Source organism: Mobula hypostoma, chromosome 15, assembly GCF_963921235.1.
Source record: "Mobula hypostoma chromosome 15, sMobHyp1.1, whole genome shotgun sequence".
Lineage (NCBI taxonomy): Eukaryota > Metazoa > Chordata > Chondrichthyes > Myliobatiformes > Myliobatidae > Mobula > Mobula hypostoma.
In genome coordinates, this window is record NC_086111.1 from 76,671,844 (window position 1) to 76,686,012 (window position 14,169).

Sequence of the window (14,169 nt, forward strand, 5' to 3'; positions counted from 1 at the left end):
ACATTCAGCCAGAGACTCATTCCACCAAGATGCAGCACTGAGCATCATAGGAAGTCATTCCTGCCTGTGGCCATCAAACTTTACAACTCCTCCCTTGGAGGGTCAGACACCCTGAGCCAATAGGCTGGTCCTGGACTTATTTCATAATTTACTAGCATAATTTACACATTACTATTTAGCTATTTATGGTTCTATGACTATGACTATGACTATGGTACAACTGTAACAAAAACCAATTTCCCCCGGGATCAATAAAGTATGACTTTGACTATGACTATGAACCATCCACTAAGCAAATCAGAAGCTAAGCGGTCAAGAATTGGAGGGTCATGTCAAAATTCCGGAATATTGGGAGACAATTTCACAGAATGCATAATACTGTTGGGTTTATGGGAGAAGGGGGTAAAAAAGAATGGAAGGAGTTATATTGACACAACTAAGTATTCGGCATACTATGCTTAATTATTCCTTTTTTTGAAATCATCATTCTGCATTGTGTAGGTTATGTCTTTCTGAGAAAGTTGAACGTATAATATTACAGTGTAAAGCAAGTCAGGTTGAAGGGAAGCGAATGCAGTCATCATTGCAATCTTTGGGGGTTGATAGATTTAGTGTAAAACTGTACTAACTTATGGGAGTGATTTACATTTAAGTCACTTTGTGTGTTTCATTATTCCAATCATTCCAATCATTACTTACAAATAGAGATTTTTTTGGCGTAATTTAGTTTTCATTCGAAAAAGAAAGAAAAAGGTTAAGTGGTAAGGGTTTTATTTCACAATTAGCTTCAGCACACTCGAGTCCACTCGATGTCGGGAATGCGCCTTTAAATTGGAGTGTCATCTGCTGTTTAACAAACCCGACCTATATCTTCACGTTAGCCAATCATTCAAGGGGAAGGCGGAGACGGGTGTGATTGACATTTGATTGTCCAAACAGCATCGGCCTAGTGCGCCGCCGTCCTCTGGGATCGTTAGTCTGCAAGGTTAATGGAGTTAATGGGCGTGAATGAGAATAGATTTATCAACAAACCATGTGCGAGTGGAGTGGCAATCCGGAGTAGTTCTTTGATCTTTGACTGATACCAGGCGGGGCCAAAGAGGTACCGCGTCGCTAGGACGGCTTTTTGATCCTCAACCCACCCCAACACACACACACACACACACACACACACACACACACACACACACACAGACACACACACACACAAACACTGACACACACACAGACACACACACACACACACACACACACACATATAAACACTGACACACACACACACACACACACACACTGACACACACAGACACACACACACACACACACACACACACACACAGACACACACACACACAAACACTGACACACACACACACACACACACACACACACACACACGAGCTGGGAGATCAAGGGGTGGAGACACTTGGGCGTACTTTGCCTTCTTTTGCTTGTGCTCGGGCTGTGGCTTGATTAATGACCTGCAACACCGCGGTGACCGGGTATTTCACCGCGCTGATCGCCTGCTCCCTGAATTTCGACTGAGTCACCGCGTAAATAAATGTGTTTGTACAGCAGCTGAAATCCCTCAGCAAAACCCCGATGTAGTGAAATATCAAGTCAGAATCTTTGAAATCGGATCCTCTTCCTATGATCTGATCATATATGAAGCATGCAACGTCCGTCAGCCACAGGAGGATGAAGCTGCCGGAGAGAGTGAAGAGTAAAACCACAGGCCTCCTCCTGCTCTCCATCTCCGGGTCACTGCGGTTCTTCCCCTTGCTCTGACCCTTCAGCCCCTTACGGACCCGACTGGCCACTAAAATGTGTCTGACTGTCAGAGCGTTGAGCAGCAGGGTCCCAGCGAAAGGGAGGAACGGAGTTAAAACCGTATCAAGCCAGTCATACCCTACCCACCCAGGGTCAGTGAAAATATTGTCCACGAGATCGCAGAACCAAGGCACATTATCGATGATCTCTCTGGATTCAAACATGAAGTAGCGGGGAATATTTTTTAAACAGAACAGCATGCCTGTTGTTGTCAGATCCACTGCCGAAGTTTTTGCCGTGCAATATTTTGTTTTCAGCTTCTGGCAGCAAATGGCGACAAACCGATCAAGCGTGAAGGTGACGGTGAACCAGACGGAACAGTCTGAGGCTATGAACTTCAGTACATCGATAACACTGCACACAAGGGTGATGTCCAGAAAATTCCTCGGGAAGAAATACAAATTGATTCGGGAGAAAATGACCTGGGTGACAATAGTCAGTAGATCCGCCGCTGCCATGGCCACCAGGTAGCCAGTGGTGCCGGTAGAGAGGCCGCATTTTCCCCGGGACAGGATACCAATCGCCACTAAATTCACTGCAGGGCGAGAGGCAGGGCAGAGGGAGAGGGAAAGCGAGAGAGAGACACAGAGAATAGAATAGATACTGGGCATTAGTGAACACAATCTCCAGAAAGGATCGGGTTTTACCTAAAGATGAGGAGCGCTACAGTGTGGACTCGAAGGGATCCGGAGGAAATCAATACACACGAAGTACTGGAGGAACTCAGCAGCCCAGGCAGCACTCAAGGATTTGAGGAAACGCATTTCAGCCAAGACCAGCCTTCAGGACGAAGTGGAACCCAACTTAAAGACGGATTGCAGAGTGAAAGCAGAGACAACTTAGTGACCGGAGGCTGAGTGGTTCTTTTAACAGATGAATTCGACAGCACAGTTCATTTCGATAACACCTCAGCAGTTCCGTGGACACTGGTGCAAGGGATCAGACCCTATTATTGACCGAGAGGCTTTGGGATCCGGCTGTGACAGACTCCGCAGGGAGACGTGAAACACAGGACCAGGGGTTCACTCTGATCAATAACTCGGGAAAAGTGAATTTCACAATGTGAAACTCTCCGAATCATCGCCTCACGGCGAGCTTCCACTCTCAGCACCGCGACAGCAGTGGAAAAAATCCCTGTAAAACACTCCCAGTATCACCTTCCCGGAGAACTGCCTGTTCCCAGCACTGGTACAAATCTGATTAAGATGTCATTAAAAGCAAAAGCAATGTTAGAACCCATCCCGTGCGTTAGAGGAGAGGCAGAGTTTAAGTTTCGTTTGTCATAAACGGTGACAAATCAAAATGTTCAATTGATATACCTATCGGATATTTGTGCAATGATCGTTAGTAAAATAATCTTAAACGGGTTTTCACGGATAAATACAGAGGAATATCAAATATGAATTGCACTGCTCACTCACCAGGAACTCCGATGACGGCGATGATCAGGTACAATAGTTTCTGCACACTTAGGTATCGATCCAACATTGCAGACATTTCCTTCTGTGATTTGTCCCCCTGAGCGACAGGCGATCTCCCGGAATGAAATGTGCCTGGGCCTTTAAATACCATATAGCGACTCCACAGGGACGGATTTCAACAAATTTAAAAGTAAAGACTTTTTTTAACTTGTTTATAAACCGATTACGTCAGATTAGTACAATCCCCGTGGTGACATCTGGTGATGAATTTAGCGAATTATTGATTGGACCATTTGTGTGCGTTATTTTGACTGAAAAGGTGTCAAATCGATCAAATGTGCTTACACTGTAACTATCTACCTCACAGGAACCATTTGTCAGACTCAGCATTTTGAAGTAAAGCACGATATTGAACCTTGTAAAATTGTATTAAATCACCTACTGTTACCAATCTCCTCCAGAGGATAAACCCTTGATGTAGATTGTGCTTGGGGGTCTCTACCGAGAGTGTCTCCAATCAAATGTTAACTGTTAGTCCTGACGAAGGGTCTCGGCCTGAAACGTCGACTGCACCTCTTCCTAGAGATGCTGCCTGGCCTGCTGCGTTCACCAGCAACTTTTATGTGTGTTGCTTGAATTTCCAGCATCTGCAGAATTCCTGTTGTTAGCCTGTGTATCTCAGTGTGTTTCTGTCGGTCTGCACGTGAATGTGTTCATGTGCTTCTGTCGTTGTCTGTGTGTATGCGTGTGAGTATGTCTATGTATGAGTGTTCGCTTGTCTGTCTGTCTGTGCTTCTGTGTGTGTGAGACCGTTTGCCGTCTCTGTGCCTGTGCGAGTATGTGTGTGTCTCAGTGTATTTGTGTTAGGATGGATGTGTGCTTGTGCGTGTCTATACACGTCTATGTCTATGTCTCTCTGTATTGAACACAGACCAGCACATCACACAAACCAATCTTCCGTCCTTGGACTCACTTTACACCGCACGCTGTCGGAGCAGTGCTGCCAGGATAATCAAGGACACCACCCACCCAGCCAACACACTTTTCGTCCCTCTTCCCTCCGGGAGAAGGCTCAGGAGCTTGAAGACTCGTACGGCCAGATTTGGGAACAGCTTCTTTCCAACTGTGACAAGACTGCTGGACGGATCCTGACCCGGATCTGGGCCGTACCCTCCAAATATCCGGACCTGTCTCTCGGTTTTTTTTGTACTACCTTACTTTCCCTTTTCTATTTTCTATTTATGATTTATAATTTAAATTTTTAATATTTACTATCGATTTGTACTCCAGGGAGCGCGAACCGCAGAATCAAATATCGCTGTGATGATTGTACGCTCTAGTATCAATTGTTTGGCGACAATAAAGTAAAGTATTTGTAAAGTATTTGTGTCTGTGTGGGCAGTCGTGTATTTGTGTGTGTGTGTGTGCCTGTGAGTGTTCGTATGTGTCTGGAACTTGTGTATGTGTTTATGTCCGAGCCCTTGTGTATATGTGTGTGTCTGTATGTGTGTGTGTGTGTGTGTGTGTGTGTGTGTGTGTGTGTGTGTGTGTGTGTCTGTGTCTGTGCGTTTGTTTCCATCTGTATGTCTGTGTGAATGTGCGTTTGTTTCTATCTGGGTCTCCGTGGGTATCTGTTTCTCTCTCTTGCCCTTCTGCGTTTGTGTCTATCTGTTTGTTTTTCTTTTGCGCTTGTCTATCGTTGTGTCTGTCTATGTGCGTTGGTGTGTATGGATGTCTTTCTGTGTCTGTGTTAAGTCGGCCTATTGTGTTTCCCAGACCCTGCCCGACTGAACGAATGTCCGCATACTTTTAATTCACTTTATCGACCTGGACTCAGTCCCTTCCCGTCCATTTCCGCGAAATTCACATCATTTCGAACCCCTCAACAGCTTTCAAATCCTTAATCGACTTGTTTTGACCCTATGTGTCCAGTACCTATGCAGTTTCATCCTCCTTCTAGAAGGTCTTAAAAACTCCGCGAGCTTGTCGACGTCAGCCCAACTAGTTCCCCTCTGTCTTACACTTTGTCTGGAGTCAGAACGCACTGCAATAGGCAAAGAGACCGTCGTCCCCATTTATCCTCTGCGAAATTGTTATTCTGCCGAGAGTCATAGCCGCAGATGGACCGTTGCCCTCAAGCCTGTTTTGACCAAGTACTTGTCCAAACCTGTCTTCAATGCGATCCATCAGGCCTACACTCGTACCACCCTCTGCGAGAAGAAATTCCCACTCAGCTGTCACTAAAATCTTTCTCCGTTTCACCTTTAAATTGTCACCTCTAGTTGCAGTCTCACATAGCCCCCGAGGAGGAAAAAAAAAAGAAAACGTATTACCAGTATCTATAGAACACATTATTTTGCACAGCTCAGTGAAATCTCCCATCATTTTCTAAGTTCCAGGAAATAAAATCCTAATTTAATTATACTTCCTCTACAACTCAGATGCACAAGCCCCAGTAAAAGTATTGTATATTTTCTCAGTACTGTTTCATTTTTGATAATTTTCCTTTTGTCAGATAACAAAAGCAGCACACATACTCCAATTTAGGACTCGTCAACGTCTGATGCAAATTGAACATAACAGCCCACCTTCTGTACTGCGACACCAGTATGCACCACAGACACGCATGCAATGCACTGACATTACCAAATCTGTATATACCGCTATATCCGCAGATATCCGCAAGTCTGCGCATATTTCCAAATCTATGTGCAGCCCCAAGTCCGTCCGCGCCCCAAGTTTGCAGACACCCCCACATGCAAATTAGATTATCCTAAAGCAAATATTTCACAAAATGCCCCCACCTTAACTGCCAAGAACAGAGTTCAAACTTCAAACTGTAATTATTATCAAACGATCTATAAAAGAAACAATCTTCCGTTTCGTCATAGAGCCAATTTCGCTGCAAATCCGTGTGCAGCAGCATATCTGTTCAGAACACCAAATCGGCATGCACCCCCAAATTCGCCGATACACACGTAAATTTTCGCATACTGTAGTCTAAATCAACAGGCACCCCTAAATCCGTGTGTGCTCCCAAAGCAGTGTGCATCCCAAGCCGGCTGACCCCCCCACATGCACTTTAGATTATTCCAAAACAAGAATCATTCAGAGTTCCTAACATAGCTGCCTCCAACTTAAAAATTTGCACGAACAAATTCGAATTTCAAAAGCTATTTATTGTTAAAGTATCTGTAAGTGAAACGAGCTTGAGAATCGGCACAACCCCAAATCCACCGACACTCACGAAGTAGCTTTTGTGAGAAGCAGCGTGCTCTGTCAGATCAGATAGGAGGCCTGTGACTGGTGGATTGGCGGAATGATCGGTGCCGGGTCCGTTGTTGTGATCATCTTCATCAACCATCTGGATGATGATGTGGGTAATAGGATCAGCAAATTTGTCGATGTCACCAAGGTTGGTGGTGTAACGTGAGGAAGGCTGTCATGGTTTCCAGCAGTGCTTGTCGCCCATTATAGGAAAGATGTAAAGGCGTTGGAGAGGGAGAAAAAGAGATATGCCGGCATGCTGCCTGCCAGAACAACATGAGAGAGGTCTGGAGTGGGATGAGGACCATCACTGAGTTCCGGCAAACTAGCAACAGAGGAGCTGAAGGCAGTGTGGACAGGGCCAATGAACTTAACCTGTTCTTTAACAGATTTGACATTGTGGCCCCTGCCCGTCCCCCACATGAGCCATCTGTTGTCGGCCCCCAACCAACACATATTCCACTCTCCCCTCCTACCCCTCCTCACAGTCCCCCACGCTGCTCTCATGACTATACTCCTTCCCCACACGAAACCACCACGGTGGGCTTCACAGCTGAACAGGTGAGAAGACAGCTGAAACGTCTCAACCCAAGCAAGGCTGGAGGACTGGATGGTGTCAGTACCAGGGTGCTCAAAGCCTGTGCCCCTCAGCTATGTGGAGTACTTCGCCATGTATTCAACCCGAGCCTGAGGCGCCAGAGGGTTCCTGTACTGTAGAAGACATCCTGCCTCGTCCCTGTGCCGAAGACGCCACGCCCCAGCGGCCTCAATGACTACAGACCGGTGGCATTGACCTCCCACATCTTGAAGACCCTAGAGAGACTTGTTCTGGAGCTGCTCCGGCCTATGGTCAGGCCACACTTGGATCCCCTCCAGTTCGCCTACCAGCCTCGACTAGGAGTTGAGGATGCCATCGTCTACCTGCTGAACCGTGTCTACGCCCACCTGGACAAGCCAGCGAGCACTGTGAGGGTCATGTTTTTTGACTTCTCCAGTGCGTTCAACACCATCCGCCCTGCTCTGCTGCGGGAGAAGCTGACAGCGATGCAGGTATCATGGATTCTTGATTACCTGACTGGCAGACCACAGTACGTGTGCTTGCAACACTGTGTGTCCGACAGAGTGATCAGCAGCACTGGGGCTCCACAGGGGACTGTCTTGTCTCCCTTTCTCTTCATCATTTACACCTCGGACTTCAACTACTGCAGAGTCTTGTCATCTTCAGAAGTTTTCGGATGACTCTGCCATAGTTGGATGCATCAGCAAGGGAGATGAAGCTGAGTACAGGGCTACGGTAGGAAACTGTGTCACATGGTGTGAGCAGAATTATCTGCAGCTTAATGTGAAAAAGACTAAGGAGCTGGTGGTAGACCTGAGGAGAGCTAAGGTACCGATGACCCCTGTTTCCATGCAGGGGGTCAGTGTGGACATGGTGGAGGATTACAAATACCTGGGGATACAAATTGACAATAAACTGGACTGGTCAAAGAACACTGAGGCTGTCTACAAGAAGGGTCAGAGCCGTCTCTATTTCCTGAGGAGACTGAGGTCCTTTAACATCTGCCGGACGATGCTGAGGACGTTCTACGAGTCTGTGGTGGCCAGTGCTATCATGTTTGCTGTTGTGTGCTGGGGCAGCAGGCTGAGGGTAGCAGACACCAGCAGAATCAACAAACTCATTCGTAAGGCCAGTGATGTTGTGGGGTTGGAACTGGACTCTCTGACGGTGGTGTCTGAAAAGAGGATGCTGTCCAAGTTGCATGCCATCTTGGTCAATGTCTCCCATCCACTACATAATGTACTGGTTGGGCACAGGAGTACATTCAGCCAGAGACTCATTCCACCGAGATGCAACACAAAGCGTCATAGGAAGTCATTCCTGCCTGTGGCCATCAAACTTTACAACTCCTCCCTTGGAGGGTCAGCACCCTGAGCCAATAGGCTGATCCTGGACTTATTTCATAATTTACTGGCATAATTTACATATTACTATTTAACTATTTATGGTTCTATTACTATTTATTATTTATGGTGCAACTGTAACGAAAACCAATTTCCCCCGGGATCAATAAAGTATGACTATGACTATTTAGTGGGCATGTGTTATCATGAGAAGCTGGATAAACTTGGCTTGTTTTCTTTGTAATGGCGGAGGCTGGGGGGAGATCTGACTGAAGTTTATAAGATGATGGGAGGCATAGATCGAGAAGACACGGAGTATATTTCTCCCTGGTTAGAAATGTCTAACACCACAGTGACTGCATTAAAGGTAAGAGGTGATAGGTTAAAGGTGGGTGTGAGAGGTAAGTATTTTGCAGGGACATGGACATTGTGCAGGGTGCAGGGATTAGTGCTCGGGGGTTTATTGATTTACATTATAGCAGAACTGCACACTTCAGCAGCCGATCCGAGATAACGACGAAAAGGTCGGCTGCTGCCATTCCCGCCAGGCAGCTAGAGACACATCTGGATTGACCGACCTTCCCCCGGGACATGAACACAGTCGCTACCCAACTCGCTGGAAAGAAACAGGGAACAGGAAGTTTAGAAAAAAATACTTAGCAGAAGTCAATGCAGCAGTTTGAGAGGATCCAGTCATATTTCTACTTTACCGTTGCATTTAGCGGTCGAGAGAGGGCGCAGAGCTGACGGGGAGAGAGAACAAGTTTACACAGTAAAGTGAAGCCAACATCATCTGCATACATATTTCTCGCTGATGACCGAAATGTGAAGTGGCAGCGGAAAGCTAATACTGGCTAACTACCTATTCAGAGGTAATACTGGATGGAACATTTTCTACCCCTCCCGATCCCGTTTGGGTGAAACGAATGAATCCCGGCGCTGGCGGCGGAATTCCTCAATTAGACAATCGTCAGCTTTCCTGCGCTCCCTGTCAGTGACGGAACAAGAACAGGAAATGCTGGAAGCACTCATCCGGAAAAGAGGGAAGAAAGATTTAAATTACCTGTCCTCAGAACTGTTCCGGGAGAGACCCGTGACACGTGTGTTAACTGGTTCCTCTTGCTATTCAGGTTGCTTGGGGCTTAGTGTTTTCATCATTCCTCTGGTCTGTTTCATCTTCCAGCATTTGCTACTCGCCTGACTTGACAAAAGATCATTGACTAATCCAGCAGAAACAACGAGGTCTGACACATCCTCACACGCAGCCATGACACCTCCCAGAGAAGCAGGGGAGAGGAATTCAACGTCCAGCAGCGAGCTCGGTGACGCAGTCAGATGTTTGTAATGGTATCAGTTGTAGGTATAATTGAATACATTTCACAGAATTGATAGCTATGAAACAACAACTCGGTTGTGTTAACTGGCTCAGCAACCATTTCCCTGCGTTATCCTTCAATTGTTTCACATTCAGTCATATCACACAGATATTAAAAATACATAAGTTTCATGCTACTACATGAAACACCTCACATTTTCTAAGGAGCCACGACCTGTCGATGGTTTGATCGTTACCGCTAACTCGGGCATCCGCTCACGTACAATGCAGACGATCGACTGGTACAGTATAATCTCCGCGGGCTGTGTAAACACCATGTATGCAGATACAGTGCAGCTGCTGAAAGACCAAAAACACAGGAGCCAAGAATCATAATAGTGAACACAAACGTCTGATAGAACGCTACCTGGCTGGAAGAAAGCCAGCAATATAGGCGGATTTGATGAATTCCTGCAGCGGATTCTTTTAACATCCAGATCCCAGAAACAACAGTCTGCGTGTTTCCATTCGATTCCTGAAATGACTGGGCACTCCATTTCAGTGAGAATCCGTGACTGCTGTTGCTCCTGAACTCAAAGCTCCAGCAGACACTCTGAGCTGATGCATACAAAAACGTCCCCAATTTATACAGAGGATCGGTCTCCATAGGAACGGTTGTACCCCTGACTAACTTCCTGAGTTAGAGCTACCTGAATAAACACGGTTGTCTCTGATATAAATATTGGACCGATTGATCTCGCGTACATCAATATCCTTGGCCATCGCCTTAGCAGTTACTCATTTGGTGGAAATAATGCCGGAGCTTTAATGAGAAAGACTGGGCTGTGTGACGGAGCAGCCACATTTACAGATTTCACATCTTTGTTGGCTAATTATTCATCTGTAAATGGAGTTCACCGACGCCGACAGACCCCTAACTTCTGTACCTGCGGTTTCCCATCCTGAACTGTCCTTCATCTTTCAACTCCATCCTCGCCGAACACACACAGACAGACAGAAGCACACAGAAACACACACACACACACACACACACACACACACAGACAGAAGCACACAGAAACACACACACACACACACACACACACACATACACACACACATAGAAACACACACACACACACACATAGAAACATACACACACACACACACACACACACACACACACAGAAACACACACACACACATAGAAACACCCACACCCACACACACACAGATACACACACACAGAAACACACACACACACACACACAGATACACACACATAGAAACACACACACACACACACACACACAGATACACACATAGAAACACACACACACACACACACACAAACACACACACACACGCAGATACACACACACACGGAAACACACACACACACACACACACACACAGATACACACATTCACACACAGAAACACACACACACACACATACAGATAGAAAACACGCACACAAACACACACTCACGCACAGATGCACACACGTAGGCGGACATGCACACGAACACACACACTCACATGCACACAAATACTCACACACGCTTACAGATACGCAAACGCATACATACAAATGCACACACACAGACACGCACGCACATACACAGGAACACAGATGCGATTCGATAAAGAATATACAGAGAATCTGCATATGTTGGAAAACCAAGGCAACACCGACAGAGATGGTTAGTGTCGTATGTAGCTGCTGTTGGGAGACATTCATGGACATCTCATTTCTACAAATAAAGTGGTAAACGGATACAGTAGGTATATGGGGACATGGAGTTGCGTTTCTTCTGAATTCATATCTAATATTGAAAGGAGAATTGTTCTTGCAAAATTCCTCCTCCTAACTTTAATACCGGTGTGTTGTGTGTCCCTGTGGTGTAATGACCAGGACTGGACACAGCTCATCAGCTGTGGCCCAACTTGTGTTTGTATAGATCCGGCAGAGCTACCTGCTCTGACATTCTGAACCTTCACCCATCCATCTGTTAAATGACCGACCGCTCTAAGCCCCTATCTTCACGGACTTGACAACGTGTTTTCCACTGGAATCACGTGTTGTACAAGAGGGATGGCTTGCATCAGAACATCTAATTCCGCTACACACATCAAAGTTGCTGGTGAACACAGCAGGCCAGGCAGCATCTCTAGGAAGAGGTACAGTCGACGTTTCAGGCCGAGACCCTTCGTCAGGACGGTCCAATTCCGCTATTTGTTATGTATCTCCTGGCCTTGTTTAGAATCTCTGCTTGCATCACCTCACCACGGCATGGACACGTACCCTCCTGAATGAGATGGGAAAGTATCCCATTATCCGTGTTTATGAACTGCGCGATGTTTTAAATTTCAAGTATCATGCACACCTACTTTCGCTTAAGGGAAAACAAAGTAAGACAAGGTAAATACTATGAGAACACCCATTCACATCTGATTATTAATGTTAAGTCAATGTTTGTTCCGAATGACCACGGGGATGGTGAGAATGTGATGCAGCCCCTGTCCATCGCCCAGTAAAAGATATGGTTGCACGGCGGCCGAAATGTGCCGTAGTGCATGACGAGTAGTCAGAAACCGCGAGTTTCGGTGACGGTGGCTAAAGGGACACTGTGATCAGCAATGGAGGGAGTTCCTGTCATTTGTACATGTTGCGTGGGTGATGGAAACACCCAGTGCCAGAGTAACATAACTTCTCGGCATTCTCCGCGATGAAATTGCTCTTCCTACAAGAACTGACCGGAAATGGGTATAATTCTCGTTCCACTGAGAGCTCTCTCCCTGACCTAGGGCAGGACACAACAGCAGAAACGATGTCATTGGGTCTAGTCGCATTTCCAGTAAAACATTCCCACACAGTCATAGTGAAGCAACTCGACTGGTCCCGGGATCGGTGAGAGCTTCGCTAAGAATCCAGCGCTAGCTCCGTCTGCTCCAAGTCCAAAAGCACGTCCTCCATTCTGACCATGAATGGGGGCTCAGTCACAGACGAACATAACTATTCAGGATGAGGCTCTAATGCTGACCACGGTAACCCCCTGTCTCCCATCACCTATTTCTTCCTGCTGCCACGTATGCACACAAGGGGGAAGTATCCAGTGGCCAATGAACGTACCTTTGTGTCTGGGAAGAAACCATTTCAGTCACTTTTTATCCCTACCATTGAAGTCATGGCCTGTGACCTGCTGTCCGGGATCTTCAATATCGGAGCAAAGTTCTCAGACAGTCGGCCTGAGAGCTATAATACTATCAGTGACTTTTGCTGTTCCCGATTCTACTAATTCCCTTAAGTTCAAAACAGTACTACGAAATCCAGCTGATTTCCCAGTAGACGTTCGCCGCGGCAAGACGTACAGCCCTCTGGATAGAGCTGGGTGGGGGTGATGACACAAAATTCCAGGCCCAGTCACACTTCCTCAGGAAAGTTCCACCTGCAGCAGAGAGAGTGCGGAAGTGTTTCCCATACTGACTGGACTGTTCCCAGGAATGGCAGGCCGGCTCTGGGAGGAAGGAGTGAGTGAGCTGGGCCTGTGTTCTCGGGAATTCTAGGAAGAAGTAATGGCTAAGTCATTCAGACCAATTGCAGGGATGTTTCCACAGAATGAGAATTCTGTTACTAAGGATATTCAGGACGGAGTGGAAAATAAATTTCCTTAATCAGTGATGCTTTCCCCAGTTCAGGACGTTCAACAGAGCAGGGCGGGAGCCGACCATTTGGTCTGTGATGTTGGGCTGACACGATTAATCCAGTGGTGTCTAATGAATCTAACCCATCTTCTTGCCTGTGTCCCTCCGTTCTCTGTGCATTTATTTGCCTGTCTGTGCCTCACAAATGCCGCTGTTTATCCGACCTCCAACACCACACCAGAAATGCATTTTAGACAACCAGAACTCTCTGTTTTGTTTTCTTTTAAACATTTCTCTGCACATTTCCTTTGAACTATTTTCCCAGTCTCCCTAACTGCATGTCCTCCGGTACTCGGTGTTTCGAAGCTGTGAGAAAAATAATAGTTTCCTTCTCCAATTATGACAATAAAAATCATCTCAGTTCTCCCTTTGTCTTCCGCCAGTCCAGAAATAGCAATCCAAGGTTGTGCAACTCCTTCTTATAGTCATAGTCATAGTCATACTTTATTAATCCCGGGGGAAATTGGTTTTCGTTACAGTTGCTCCATAAATAATAAATTCTTCTAGATTTCCTCCTTATAACTTCTTCTCTACCCTTTCCAAATCCTCGACATCCTTCCTATAATTAGATTATTAGATTATGAGGACACGCAGTCCTCTTTTATTGTCATTTAGTAATGCATGCATTAAGAAATGATACAATATTCCTCCGGTGTGATATCACAAAAACACAGGACAGACCAAGATTGAAAAAGTAACAAAAACCACATAAATATAACATATAGTT

At 46.1% G+C, this 14,169-nt stretch overlaps 1 protein-coding gene and 1 pseudogene across 1 annotated transcript in view; both read right to left on the reverse strand.

The window, feature by feature from the left end:
• LOC134357007 (gastrula zinc finger protein XlCGF26.1-like) overlaps positions 1 to 14,169 on the reverse strand; it is a 107,337-nt gene that overhangs the window by 31,216 nt on the left and 61,952 nt on the right. The gene's annotated exons all lie outside the window — the stretch shown is intronic.
• Positions 1,146 to 4,139, reverse strand: LOC134357151 (probable G-protein coupled receptor 139; annotated as a pseudogene).